General features: G+C 51.9%; 1 long non-coding RNA gene across 1 annotated transcript in view; it reads right to left on the bottom strand.

Moving 5' to 3' along the window:
• Positions 1-6,786: 6,786 nt before the first annotated feature.
• LOC102765637 overlaps positions 6,787-12,484 on the bottom strand; it is a 17,840-nt gene continuing 12,142 nt past the window's right edge. The window contains exon 3 of the long non-coding RNA XR_436169.2: positions 6,787-8,381. This is a non-coding gene — a long non-coding RNA (uncharacterized LOC102765637). The remainder of the gene's footprint in view (positions 8,382-12,484) is intronic.

The raw sequence follows: 12,484 nt of genomic DNA, 5'->3' as shown, positions 1-12,484 counted from the left end.
GCCTGCTCCGCCCCAGCGGTCCAAGGGAGGCGGGGTGCGGCCGGCTCCGGGGTCTGCAGCCTCAACCCAGAGGGGCAGGCGGGGATTTGGGGAATTCCGCTGGGAGCCTTCCTTACAGGACTCCCAGCCTTAACGGTGCCATATTTTGTGAAAGAGAAAAAAGAGCAGGGAGCCCTCCCCGTCTAAGTACCCTCTACAAGCTCTCCCTCTCTCATCAGTGAGCCCCCCCTCCTGAGTGAGGCCCTCCCCTATTGAGGCCCCTTCCTGCACAGACTCTGTCCCTTAGTCCCGCTCATTGCACCCCCAATCCAGCCCTCTTTCCCACCCCCCATTGAGCCCCTTTCACGGATCCCTGTCCCCTTTACCCTCACTGCCCCATTCTCCAGCCCCTTTCCCCTCTCTAAGCCCGCTCATCCTCTCCAGCCTTCCTTTTCCCTCACTGAGCCCCCCCCCCCTCACTGATAAGGTTTTCCCAAACCCCGCTGTCCCAGTCCCTGAGCTGCCTCCCTCTGCCCACCCGACTGCCTCCCTCCCCCACACCCCTCCTTCCTCCAGCCCTGGCTGTCTCTAAAATATTCATAGCTTCCCCTCGCCCTCCTCTCCGCAGCCTCCAGCCTCCGGAGGCCTCCTTGCTCTTCTGCTGCCGAGCTGTCATCAATCACTGCCTGGCGGCAGCGCTCAGCCTCGGATGCTCCCCATCCATCTTGCAGAGCTCTCCCCTACACTCAGCAGGGCCCCTGGTGGTCCTGGCCCTGCTCTTGGTTCAGGAGCCCAGCCGTCAGCCAGATGTTTGCGCCCTGCGGGCATGTCAGAGAATGATGCTTTTTTCCAAAAGGCAGCTGGACTTAAGGCAAGCGCATGGGTTTTGAAGCTGCAGTTGTGCCATCATCACACACAGACCCTAAGTCATTGTATGGCCTGGTGCCTGTCTGCCCCCTCTCTGAACCTCTTCTCCAAGATGAGAGTGATAACTGTTATAGGGCCTTGGGAGAATTCGCTGAGGTTACCGGTGCTTTGCAACTTTGCTTTTTAGTAAACACGCCCAGAAGCCACCTTCTAAAAGCCCAGCTCCAGGGTACCGGTTCCAGGGTGGTGCCCCCCGCTTCACCCCCACTATTTTCCATTCCATGCTGGCTCAGACAATGCCCTTCCTGCATGGAGGCTCAGTTACTCTCCCTCATTGCACCCCTAATCCAGCCCTCACCTGGCTGGATTCCATTCACTTGGCTCATTCTTCCCCTGCCCTGAGAGAGAGGCCAGGACTTGGATGGCAGAGTGTTAAAAACATGACATGAGCTTTGGATTCACACAGACAGGTCTGAATCCAGGCATGACCAAGCTCACTGAGCCTCAAGGTCCTTATCTATCCAACGAGGAAAGAATATCCCAGCTTTGAGGAGAGGATTAAGTGAGATTCTGTCTTTGAAGCTCCTGTTGTCCCGTTGGCCCCCCCCCCCCCCCCCCACACACACGGTTACCACTGTTAGATGGGGAGCTCAGGCTGACACTCACACACCAACACCTCCTCTTGCAGGGAGAAAAGCAGTTGTGACACATGAAAGAGATACAGGACAAGAAAGGCAGACCACAGCGACGGAGGGAAAAGAGTCTTCAGAAGCAAGTCTCCGGCAATCTGCTAATCTAGAATCTCAGTGATGCCACTCGGCTCCCTAACGTGACCCTGGCAGCCTTGAAGTCATCCAGGTAGTACAGGAGGTTTTTCTGGAGTGATGGGGGAGAGGCTCCTGTCATTCCCCCCACCCCCACAGAGTCAAACACCCCCACATCCCTTCACTCAAACCTCTGTGCTCTCCCCACGCTCCTCTCCTGAAGCTAGTGGCCTCCCGCCTCCTGTCCCTGTCCCTGAAATCCCCAACTCACCCCCCACAGCCCTCAGCCACACAAATGCCTGACACATAAAAGATAGTCTTTAGCAAAACGTAAGGGCATTCCAACGTTGTTTGGAGCCAGTGAGAGAGGGGGCTTCCGCTTATCTGGACACAAAAATGAGGACGGCTATTGACAAAATAAAGCAGCTCAGTTTGGGCACTGCCTTCTGCGGGGAGCCCTTCTTGCCTCCTAACATCCTAGCTGAGTGAGCCACTGAGTGTAGGCCCTCACTGAGCCCCACCCCTCACTGTGCCCCCCTTAGTCTGCTGGCCACCCGCTTTCTTCCTCTGTCCTGGGACAGAACTCTCTCCCCTCTACCCCATCCTCCCTCCCTAGGGCCTTGCCATTTGGCCTCTCTCATTCTTCAGTCCCTTCTGAGAGGTTTACTTGCGAGCAGGCACAGGGTATGAGTAGCAGGCTCAGGGAGAGGCACAAAGTCTCAGAACCTTCTCGTAAGCCTTGTTCTGGGAGTTCCAGGGATGTCAATGGGAGTAGGCCTCTTTTGCTAGTTTTGTGGGGCTGGTACCACCACATCTGCTTTGCAAGATCTCCCAGGGTTCTCCTATCCTGCCTTTCCTAGATGACAATATCACTAACAACATTTTCTAATGTTTAAATAGTTCTTTGCAGTTCACAAATCCCATGTAGAGCTACTTAGAAAAATTGTCCCTCCCCCCATTTTATAGATGAGAAAACTGAGGCCCAGAGAGGTTAAGGAACATCCCCTATGGTTTGGGACCTTTGAGTAAAGAATGTGAGTTCACCTGTGCAATTGGCTTTGAGAAGTCATGTGCAAACAGGATAGCCCTTGACTTAGCGGCTGGGCTTCCCTGCTGTAGATGTTAGCTCAGCTGTCCCCTTCCTACTTTGTAGACACATTTGAGGGGCTGTGTACTGAGCTATAGATTTGTTTAACATTTCCTACTCTTAAGTTCATGTTTGTGGTCTAGTTTACTTCTCAGCACGTCCATGAAATCGGCAGGGGAGGCATTCCTCCCTGGGACAGAACAAATCAAGCCCAGGTAACTGACCAAAGCAGGCCCAAAGAGTCCACTGCAGAGGGACCAAGAACACATCGAGGATGAACACAGCACTGCACAGGACACATGCTGGACGGGCTGCCACAGGCAAGGTTCTGACCTGGGAAAAGCCCGCCTGTCACGTGCCCTTCTTCCCGCCAGCAGTTTTGCTAATTAACTGGTTCTGTTTTCCATTATCCAGGAGCATAATGGCCAATTGACAGATGAATGAGTCCAGACAGAAGAGGGGCAGAGGCTCTGCCCTCTCTGCTCCTGCTCATTCACTCAGCCAGTGTGCCAGGCCTGCCAGGGGCCTGGAGGTAGGGGGGTTGTGGGGTTTAGTGACGGCAGGAAAACAGATGAGTCAGGCCCGAGGCCTCTCCTCTATCTTCTCAAAATGCCGGGCAAAAATATAACACTGTGCATATTATAATTACTAATGCAAGTGCCAGGTACTATTCTAAGCACTTTACATGTATTTAATCATTTAATGCTCAGAACAAGCCTCTGATGTGGGTACCACCATTAATATTCCCATTTACAGGTAAAATAATGAGGCGCAGAGCGGTCACACTCCATCTAAAATTAGATGCACAGAAAGAAAAGATGAATTTTCTCACCGTGTTAGAAAGTAGCTTATGAATTTTGTTCTCTATATACCCTCTATTCCAAACATTTTGTTGTATTATAAAACTATGGAAACAATTATTCTTAAAAGTTGTCATTGTCTATTAGAGTAAAAAAAGAAAAAAGAACTGACAGCAGCCCCAAGAAATCATATGCATTCCAAAGAAGAGAAGGTTTTACTTTTATCCTGGCAATATGGGCAAAGTGGTTTTTAGATGCAGCCTTGGATGATGGGGTGTTTTGAGTCTGTGCAGAAAAGGCTAGAGTGTTTGAGGCTGAGGGCCCAGAATGAGGAAAGATATGGGAGTGAGAACATACAGGGCATAGCTGAGAATTGCCAGTAGGTCAGGCTGGCTGCTGTGTGATGCCGAGAGTGGGAGACCAGGCTGGGTCTAGTGTGTGGAGGCCTTGAATGCCAGGGCAGGGAGTCCAGACTTGATTGCATGGATGATGAAGAACCTACAGAAGGTTTTGGGGGCAAAATAGGACTCCCCACACCAATCATTTCCAAAGACAAAAGTTTCCAGGTCTCTCAGACCTCACTGTTTCTCTCCATCACCTCTCCCCCAGCTGCTCCACTGTTCTCTCCATAGTTTCATCCGTCTGATCATCTTTCAAAGGGTAAAGTTTCCACGCACCTGTCTGACCACATCACACCCTCCACTGGCTCCCACCATCTACGGGATCACATCCAGAGACTGCAGCAGTGTGATGTTCTGGTGTCCAGTATGGAGGGTAGACAGGTGGAGTGTTGGTTGAGGTGGGACTGCCCCAAGAGACTGTCACTCAAACCAGTCAATCAACTTAAGGAAGACTGATGATCCCTGGGGATAAAAAGCTGGGAGTGACTCTGTCTTTGTTGAGACCCTTTCCTGAGTGGGAGTTGTCATGGGCTCTTACAGTTTGTAGACAGTTAAAATCAGACACACACACACACACACACACACACACACACACACACACACACGGTGGAAACCCTTCAGCTGGCTCTTCTTTGTCATCTTACTCTGAGAGGGCATTGAATTTCTACACATCTCAAATTACCCGTCTATGAGTGCGTGTGGGGTATCAGGGTCAGGAAGCCAAAGGCATGAGCACGGACTGCTGGGTGGTCAGAGGGCTTTATAAATCCCTGAGAGAATCTCACTGTTGGCAGAGAGGGTGGAGAAACTCAGGCAGAGGGGAATAAGTTAAGATCAATCTAACACTCACCATTGCCAGGCTTCCCTGTGATCATGGGGATCGTGGATGTTATGGATTGAATGTTGTGTCCCCTCCAAATTCATATGTTGAAACTGTAATCCCAATGTGACGGTATTAGGAGGCAGGGTCTTTGGGAGGTAATTGGGTCATGAGGGTGAGCGCTCATGAATGGGACTAGTGCCCTTATAAGAAGAGACAAGAGAGCTAGCTTTCTTTTTTTGTCATGTGAGGATATAAAAAGGTCGCAGTCTACAACCCAGAACACATTTCTCACCTGAACCTGACCATGATCTCAGACTTCCAGCCTTCAGAACTGTGAGAAACAAGTTTTTGTTGTTATACAACAAAGCCACCCAATCTCTGGTATTTTTGTTATAGTAGCCTGAGCTGACTAAGATAGTGGTGCTGGTCATCTATTGGTGATACATGTCTGCTGTGTGCTAGTGACTATTCTTCACATTTACATTCATTGTCTCATATAATTTCCTCAACAGTCCTATGAGGTAGGTACTAATATCTCCATTTTATAAGTAAAGAGGTGGAAGCCCAGAGAAGTTAGGGACCTGTTTAAGTCGCACAGCTGGGGTGTGGTGGAGCAGAAATCCATAGCCCAGGCGGTTAACATTGAACTTAAAGGTTTGGACAGGTGGAGTGTCTGACACCAGAGCCTGCACTCTCCCTCCACTACCCCGCACTCTGAGCTAAGGATTGAACGTCTACAATAATGCATGTACAGGACCAATCTCATCTCTGTGCCTCTGGCCTTGTGTTCAGCACCACAAACAGCTCCTCCCAGCCCCTGAGTTATCTAGGGCGCACCATCAGCAATCCTTAGTTTCCTATAGTCACTTTTTGGAGTGACATTTTCACACCATACTGGCTGCCTGAACTAAAAGAAGCCTTCTGGTCAATCCCCTTTCCTGTGTAAAGGAGGAAACTGAGGCTTCAGGGAAGATGGGCAAGCTGCCTTGTTCTAGGCACCAGGGATATAGCAGTAAACAAAACTGATAAAAGATCCTACCTTCGTGAAGTTCATGTGCTAGTGGGGTCCCAGGATCCTGCCAAGTCTACCTTGTCTTCTGCCTCCAGACCAGGAGCTCTCCCTGACTGTCAAGTCTTCCAAGGACCCTTTCCTGACTGACACCCCTAGCCTGTCCCCCTCAGTTTTCCAACTGAACATGCACAGGGCTGAAAGGTTCAAGTGGCCACATTGTCAGGAGCTGCCAGTAATTCCTGGTTTCAGGTTTCAGGTTTGTGTTCCCACCCAGAGAGCAGGAGGCACGTCTTCCCCCTCCCTCTCCCTCCTCGTTGCACTAGCTCAGAGTTAGGCATGCAGCACAGATCCTCAAGGACATTTCTTTTGATGGTGGAGACACTGCAACACTCCCATGGCGTATTTCTCAGTGCGTCCCAGTTCTTAAATGCATCATTCACTTGTTCGTTCACGTAAGGAAAGATAAGATCAAGACTCCTGGAAAAGACCTGGGAATCATCCACTAACAGGAGAGCGTTCAGCTGTAGAAGGGATAAGATTCCCCCAGGAGAAGAGGGAAGGCAGAAGGAAGGAAGAGACCTGAGGGCGTGACAGAACCTTAGGGGGAGGGGCACCAACATCTAGGAAGTGGGCAGAAATAAGGGAGACAGCAGAAGCCATCAGAGGGCCAGGAGGAATTCCCAGAGAACTGCATACTGGAGGCCAGGGGGGAAAGTAGGTTTTCAGAAGGGGAAGCATAATGGTGGAAACAAACTGCCAGGGAGGTCAGGCCCACAGCATGGTAGAGGCCATAGCCTGAGCAAGTCACCACATCTTCATGGCTTAAGGAAGTGGAGGCAATGCATGCCACACATTCCAGAAAAATTTGATTGAGCCCTAGCTGGTTTGGCTCAGTGGATAGAGCGTCGGCCTATGGACTGAAGAGTCCCTGGTTCGACTCTAGGGAAGGGGACATGCCTGGGTTGTGGGCTCAATCCCCAGTAGGGAGTGTGCAGGAGGCAACCAATCAATAATTATCTTTTATCATTGATGTTCCTATCTTTCCCTCTCCCTTCCTCTCTGAAATCAATAAAAATATATTTTAAACATTTTTGATTGAGAAAGGAGAGAAAAATGTGGGCTGGTAGCTGGAGGAGAAAGCAGAATTGAGGAAGGACAATAACTAGATTAATAGGAAAGAGCCCAGGGGAAAGGGGAAGGGCAGGCCTGAGCTGGAAGGGCCCAGGGAAGGTGGCAGGTAGAGTCCAGAGGAGGCCTCACACCCTCACACTGGTCGGAGGGGAAAGGGCAGATGAATTCCAGAGGAGTCCTGGGTGATTTGAGGGGGCACCAGTCCGAAAGCCAGGCCCTGTTGGGTTTGGAGGTGGTGCAGGCAGCAGCAGGAGGATCTTGTTTACCAGGAGATTTGAGAGAGGAAGAGAAGGGCTGGCCTTGCTTTGTAGGGAACTGGCTGGCATGAGGGGGAAGGCACAGGAGCTGGGAGGGCTGCTGGGAGTTCCGGGGGGCTGGAGAGAAGGAGTTCGTGGTGGCATCACCTATTCCCACCAGAGAGGAAGAGGGAGAGGCCAACTGGGCCTGGCTCCCCGCGTCACCTGTGAACCCCCCACAAGCCTGAGGCTGCTCTGACTTTGCTTTCACTCCTACCCAGGCCAGAGAGGGGAGGTTTAAGTGAGGTAAGAAGCAGGGAATGCCACAACGGGGCAGGGACACTGAGGCTTTGCAAGGGGAAGATCGATCAGAGTGAATTCAGTGACACCCAGTGCACACTGCCTGCCAGGCATCTGGCCATCCAGACATGCCTGGACACTCTGGGACAGGCCGTCCCGCCCTCCTATGGCAGTCTGCTCCATTCTGTACAGTTTTGAGTGGTTCCCAATTCTTCTCTAAATGAGACAATGTTGACCTCCCTATAACTTCCCTGTTTATCCAAAGCCCTCCTGGGGGCCTGTAACCCACCAGTCTTGTGACAGGTGTCTCCTGCCCTATGACAGGTACAGAGATGTCACACACAAACACACACACACACACACACACACACACACACACACACACACACACACACACACCAGCTCGTGCTCTCTTTCTCTGACAAGACTTTGGCCACGTTAACAATGGCATTTGGTGTGTTGAGTCCTGCTTTCGAGAGTACATGTTTACTCTGGAGGCCATTGTATGGGTGGTAAGAGTTGGGGCACAGGGACTACCTTGGGGTCCCACTGTCAACCTATGACAGTGCTTGGGGTCAGAACATTTATCAGGTTTCCTGATTTTAGCCTATGATTCCCTGACCTGAGATCTGGGCTGCCTCTCCCACTGTTGGGCCATAGATAGAACCCAGGGAGCAGGGGCAGGTGCCAGTGATGCCCTGGTGTCCCGCCTTGTGCCTGGGCCAGGCTGGAGCTTCCAGTGGACAGAGTTCATGTCTAGCTTCTCTTCCTTGCAGACCTCCAACCCTCAGAAGGAGCATTTGGAAAGGCCCCTCTGGCACCCAGCTGCGTCTGAGCCTGCACCCTCCCTTCCCCTGCCCCCACACAGGTGGCACTCACATGTGGCCTCCAGGCCGGTCCTCCCTCGTGAGCATTCCCTCCTTCTCCATCAGCATCTGCCGGAAAGTCCTGACCTTCTGCCGGGTTTCCTCCTCAGAGTACCTGCAGGGGTGCAGGGAGGGTGAGGACTGCTCTCTTCCTGCCTGTGTCCTCCCCTGCCCCTCCCCCAGCCCTGTCAAAAGAGCACTTTCCAGCTTGGGATGATCTGTCCAAGCAAGGCTTTCAACGCTGAGGAAGCTCAAGGCCTGCCCACTTTGTACCAAAGCAGCCAACCAACCAACTAAACAAACAACCAGCCAGGCAAACAAATAAATGAAAGGAAGATTTGTTCCCAGAGGTGGGGAGACCAGCTAGGTGAAGCTATGCTCTTCCCCTGGCCCTCATCCACCCCCAGGGCAGGCCCCCCTCCCACATCCCAACTACGTTCACTCTGGACACATTTCAGGGAGAAGTGAGAATCCATGGCTTGTTCTGCTTTCCGAGCCTCAAGGACATCTGATCCTCACAATAACTTTGGGAGGTTCTTCGAGCATCCCCATCTCTGCAGGATCAAGGCTGCCAAGTGGCTGGCTGGGGATCCCAGTGCTAGATCCATTGTCTCTCTCTGTGTGGGTGGTGGGGTGGGGTAGATGAAATCTGTGCCTTGAATGGAAGTTCTCACTTTTCTTCTCCCTTCTCCCTTCCTCCCTCCCTGAACCAGATCTCAGGCTAGGGATCAAAGGCCAGAATTCTCTACTCCTTATCCTCACTCCTACACCCTGGAGTCAGTCTTCACCCTCTCTCACTGCTCCACTGTGACAGCTCCTGCCCGTTATTGGGCAAACAGGTCTCAAGTGTGAGTGTGACCATCATCTCCTATTCTCTCTCCTCGTATTTCTTGAGGTCAAGCCGAGGCTATGTGGGACAGTGATTAATGGGTGAGGCAGGAGAGCCAGGCAGTCCTATTTTTGAGTCCTGGCACCCCCCAACCCCCACCCCAATTGCCTAGCTTTGTGACCTTGGACAAGTTCATACACTTCTCTTAGCCTTAGCCCTTACATCTGCCACATGAGATAGTAACCTGCCTTTCAAGGTTATCATAAGGATTAAGAGAGGTGGTGCATATACAGTCCCTTGCCCATCACATAGTAGGTGCTCAATAAATCACAGTGATTGAGGATTTTTGTTCCAGAGTGATGGGAACAGAGGGTCTAGCTATCCCAGGCTCTCCACCATTTTCTACTCCAGGCCCCTGCCAGATCAGCAAGGTCCCAGGTCAGGAGCCACCTGGACCTCTTCACTCTGCATTCCCAGGAGGCAAAGGCTGACATGGAAGGGAGGCTGGTACCCAAACCATTCACTCTTTGTGGAAGTGGCAGCATCTGCCAACTTCAGGCCACACAGGAGGCCTGGCTAGCATTGGCCAAACCCTCAGACTAAAAGTCAATGATGTCTGTGTCCCTCATCCCGACTCCACGGTATGGGAAGGACATGCCAAATTTGTCGCTCCTTTTGGGGACTTCCTAGGTTGCCCTCTGTGGCTGGAGACACTGTATTTTAAAAGATTTCCCCAGAGTGGAAAATGTTTCATTCTGCTGTCTTTTCCCATACCTAGGGCTCCTAGACAATCCCTTTCTTTGTCATTAATTTGATTTTCACTGTAGCTCTGAGGGCGTGGATGGCCTCACTATTCCCATGTTATAAAAGAGGAAACGGAACAAGGGAGAGGGGAGGGCTCAAAGCTCCACGCCCACCTAGGCCACCTTGCCACCACCACCATTGGCATTGTGTCCTCACAGGAAGGGACCTCGGTAGGGTGGGTGGGGGATGTTTGTGGTGGGGGTAAGAACATCACATTGCACAGGCTGTGGGCTCTGTCCCCACCCCTGTGGTGATTGCAGGCTGCACACAGAGGCTACCCTGGAAGGTGTTTCCAAATGCAGCATCAATCACCAGTGAATTAGCCGGCCATCCATCAATATTAAGGAAGGGATTGCTTTTTAATGAGGCCAAAGAATGCGTGTTCCTGTGACTAGTGGGAATATTTGTCAAATGTCTGAGAACTTGGTAAATAAACGCGAATGAACCAGTGTTTCTAGAAATGGATATTAATGACTAGCTTTGATAACAGGGCAAGGGTCCCTAGTGTTTGTGGAGCACTTGCTGGGGACTGACTGGGGGCAGAGGAGCCCTGTCATGCCTTAGTCCACAGGATCCTCAGAACAATTCTGGAAGGGAAGAAATTGGGGCTTGCCCAAGGGCACAGGCTTGGGCTAAAAGCCTGGATTGTTGGGTTTCAGAGTGGCTGTGGCCTTCACCCACCAGGCTGCAACTAAGAGATGGGAGGGGAGGGGGATGGTGACTAGAGAGCTACCTTTATGGGAGACTCCAGTCTAAGGACCACCTGCAGTAAAGATTGGGTGGGAGGAAGTGGCCCTGACTGAACATCTGGAGACCTAGTGGGTGCTTCCCAGAGAGGTACAGGTCCTTAATGCCTGGGGACTGACAGCAATGACATGGCCAAATGTCATCCCCTTCCATCAAAGGCTGCCTTCCCCTGGTAAAGCTCCTCCCAAGTGCAATGAGGGGCTGGGCTCTCCGAGGAGGACAGAGGAGGACAGGAGGAGGGGGTTCAGCCAGGGGAAGGAGGGGTGGGGAGGGAGAGGAGCTTCCTGAGGAATGTGCCTTAGGGTTCCCTGAAAGAAGTCATCCCTTCTGTTCCCTACCCACAGCCATGCTCCCTTCATTCCTCTCCCCTCAGCAGGGTTTGCAGGTTTAAGGTCCTGGGGCTCTCTCTGCAGAAGGAAATGTCAACCCTGCCCTGGGGATCTCCTTTCTTCTGCCCACATCCACAGCTCATGGAACCTGGTTCAGCTGCCAGCAGAGGCCTCCTTTTGGTCTGTTTTCAGTAGCCTTCCATCCATCACTCTCTGAAGAGACCCTACCTCCCCCGTCCCTCAACCTGGTCCCCAGCTGGAGGTGAACACCAAGCCCCATGCCCACGTTTTTTCCTTATAAACCCTGCAGGAGGCCCTGGACCCGGGCCTGCCTTCCTGATGGCCTTCCTGATGGCCTTCCACTGGTGGCTCTCTCTGTTTGAGCCTTAGTGTCTTCCTGGGCTCCACAGGGACAGTGAGCCGTGTCTTGGCTGCCTCTTGAGGAGTCCAAGAGGACTGGATGGACAGACAGAAGTGTGGTTTGGAAGGACTGCTGTATACAGGCTGTCTGTCCCCATGTGGCTCCAGGCCCAATCCCACCCACTGGCATTTCTGATTTCTCAGCTCACTGATAGTGCATATCTGATGGACAGGCCCTGCTCCCAACTTTGTCTCTCTCCACAGCCAGCTCACTCCTTTCAAAGTACTCAGGACAGATGCAAAAGGGAGCTTTGGGACTAGTAGCTTTCCTTGGAGCTGCACAAACGGGTAGGCTTTGCTCCTAGGTTTGTTTGGTTTTTTTGCTTTTTTTGTCTTCAGCCTCATGTGGAGGGCTGTCTTCACCAGACTTGCCAGGGAGGTCCCTCACAACTCCTCCTTCTCAGCCGGACAAACTCCTACTCATCCTTCAAGGCCCATTCGAATGTCTTCTCCTCTCAAAACCTCTCCTCTGAGCTCCTGAAGCACCTGGCCCTCTCCTGTCCTGTCCTGTACCATGATTCTAATCTGTTTGTGATGGAGTTGGTTGTTAGCATGCTTGTTTCCCTTTTGAGATGGGGAGAGACTTTGAGGAAATAATTCCGATCCAACTCTGGGTCCCAGCATGGCTCAGCACAGTGCCCAGCACACTTATGTGCCCCTTGACTGGTTCTGACCTAGAGAGGATGAAACCAGGCTTCCAGGTGAGGCTGCCAGCAGCATTCCTTTGCTGAAGCCACAGGAAGCCCTCGCACAGAGTAAGGGTCAATTGTGCTTTCTTGTCTGGCTGCAGCACGTGCTTGGCAGTGTCTAGGCGCTCAAGCCACTGATTTTATAGAAGGGGAAACTGAGGCATGTTTACATGCCTCTCTCCCCCACTGGACTGGACTGGATGTTTTTCAAAGGCATGAGTTGTGTGTCCTTGGCTTCTGTGAATCTGAGCTGGACATAGAGTGGGTGTTCAAGACAGTTTATTGGTTGAATGAACAAGTAAATGAATAAAAAGTTCCCTTGGGTTTGCAATGGTTCCACTCCTACTATTTCAGACTCCCTTCCCTTGGTCCCTTGCCTGACTGGGCTCCAGGGTCCCCA

The sequence above is a fragment of the Myotis davidii genome, unplaced genomic scaffold (genome assembly GCF_000327345.1).
Source record: "Myotis davidii unplaced genomic scaffold, ASM32734v1 scaffold726, whole genome shotgun sequence".
Taxonomy (NCBI): domain Eukaryota; kingdom Metazoa; phylum Chordata; class Mammalia; order Chiroptera; family Vespertilionidae; genus Myotis; species Myotis davidii.
This window is presented reverse-complemented; position numbering and strand designations above follow the sequence as displayed.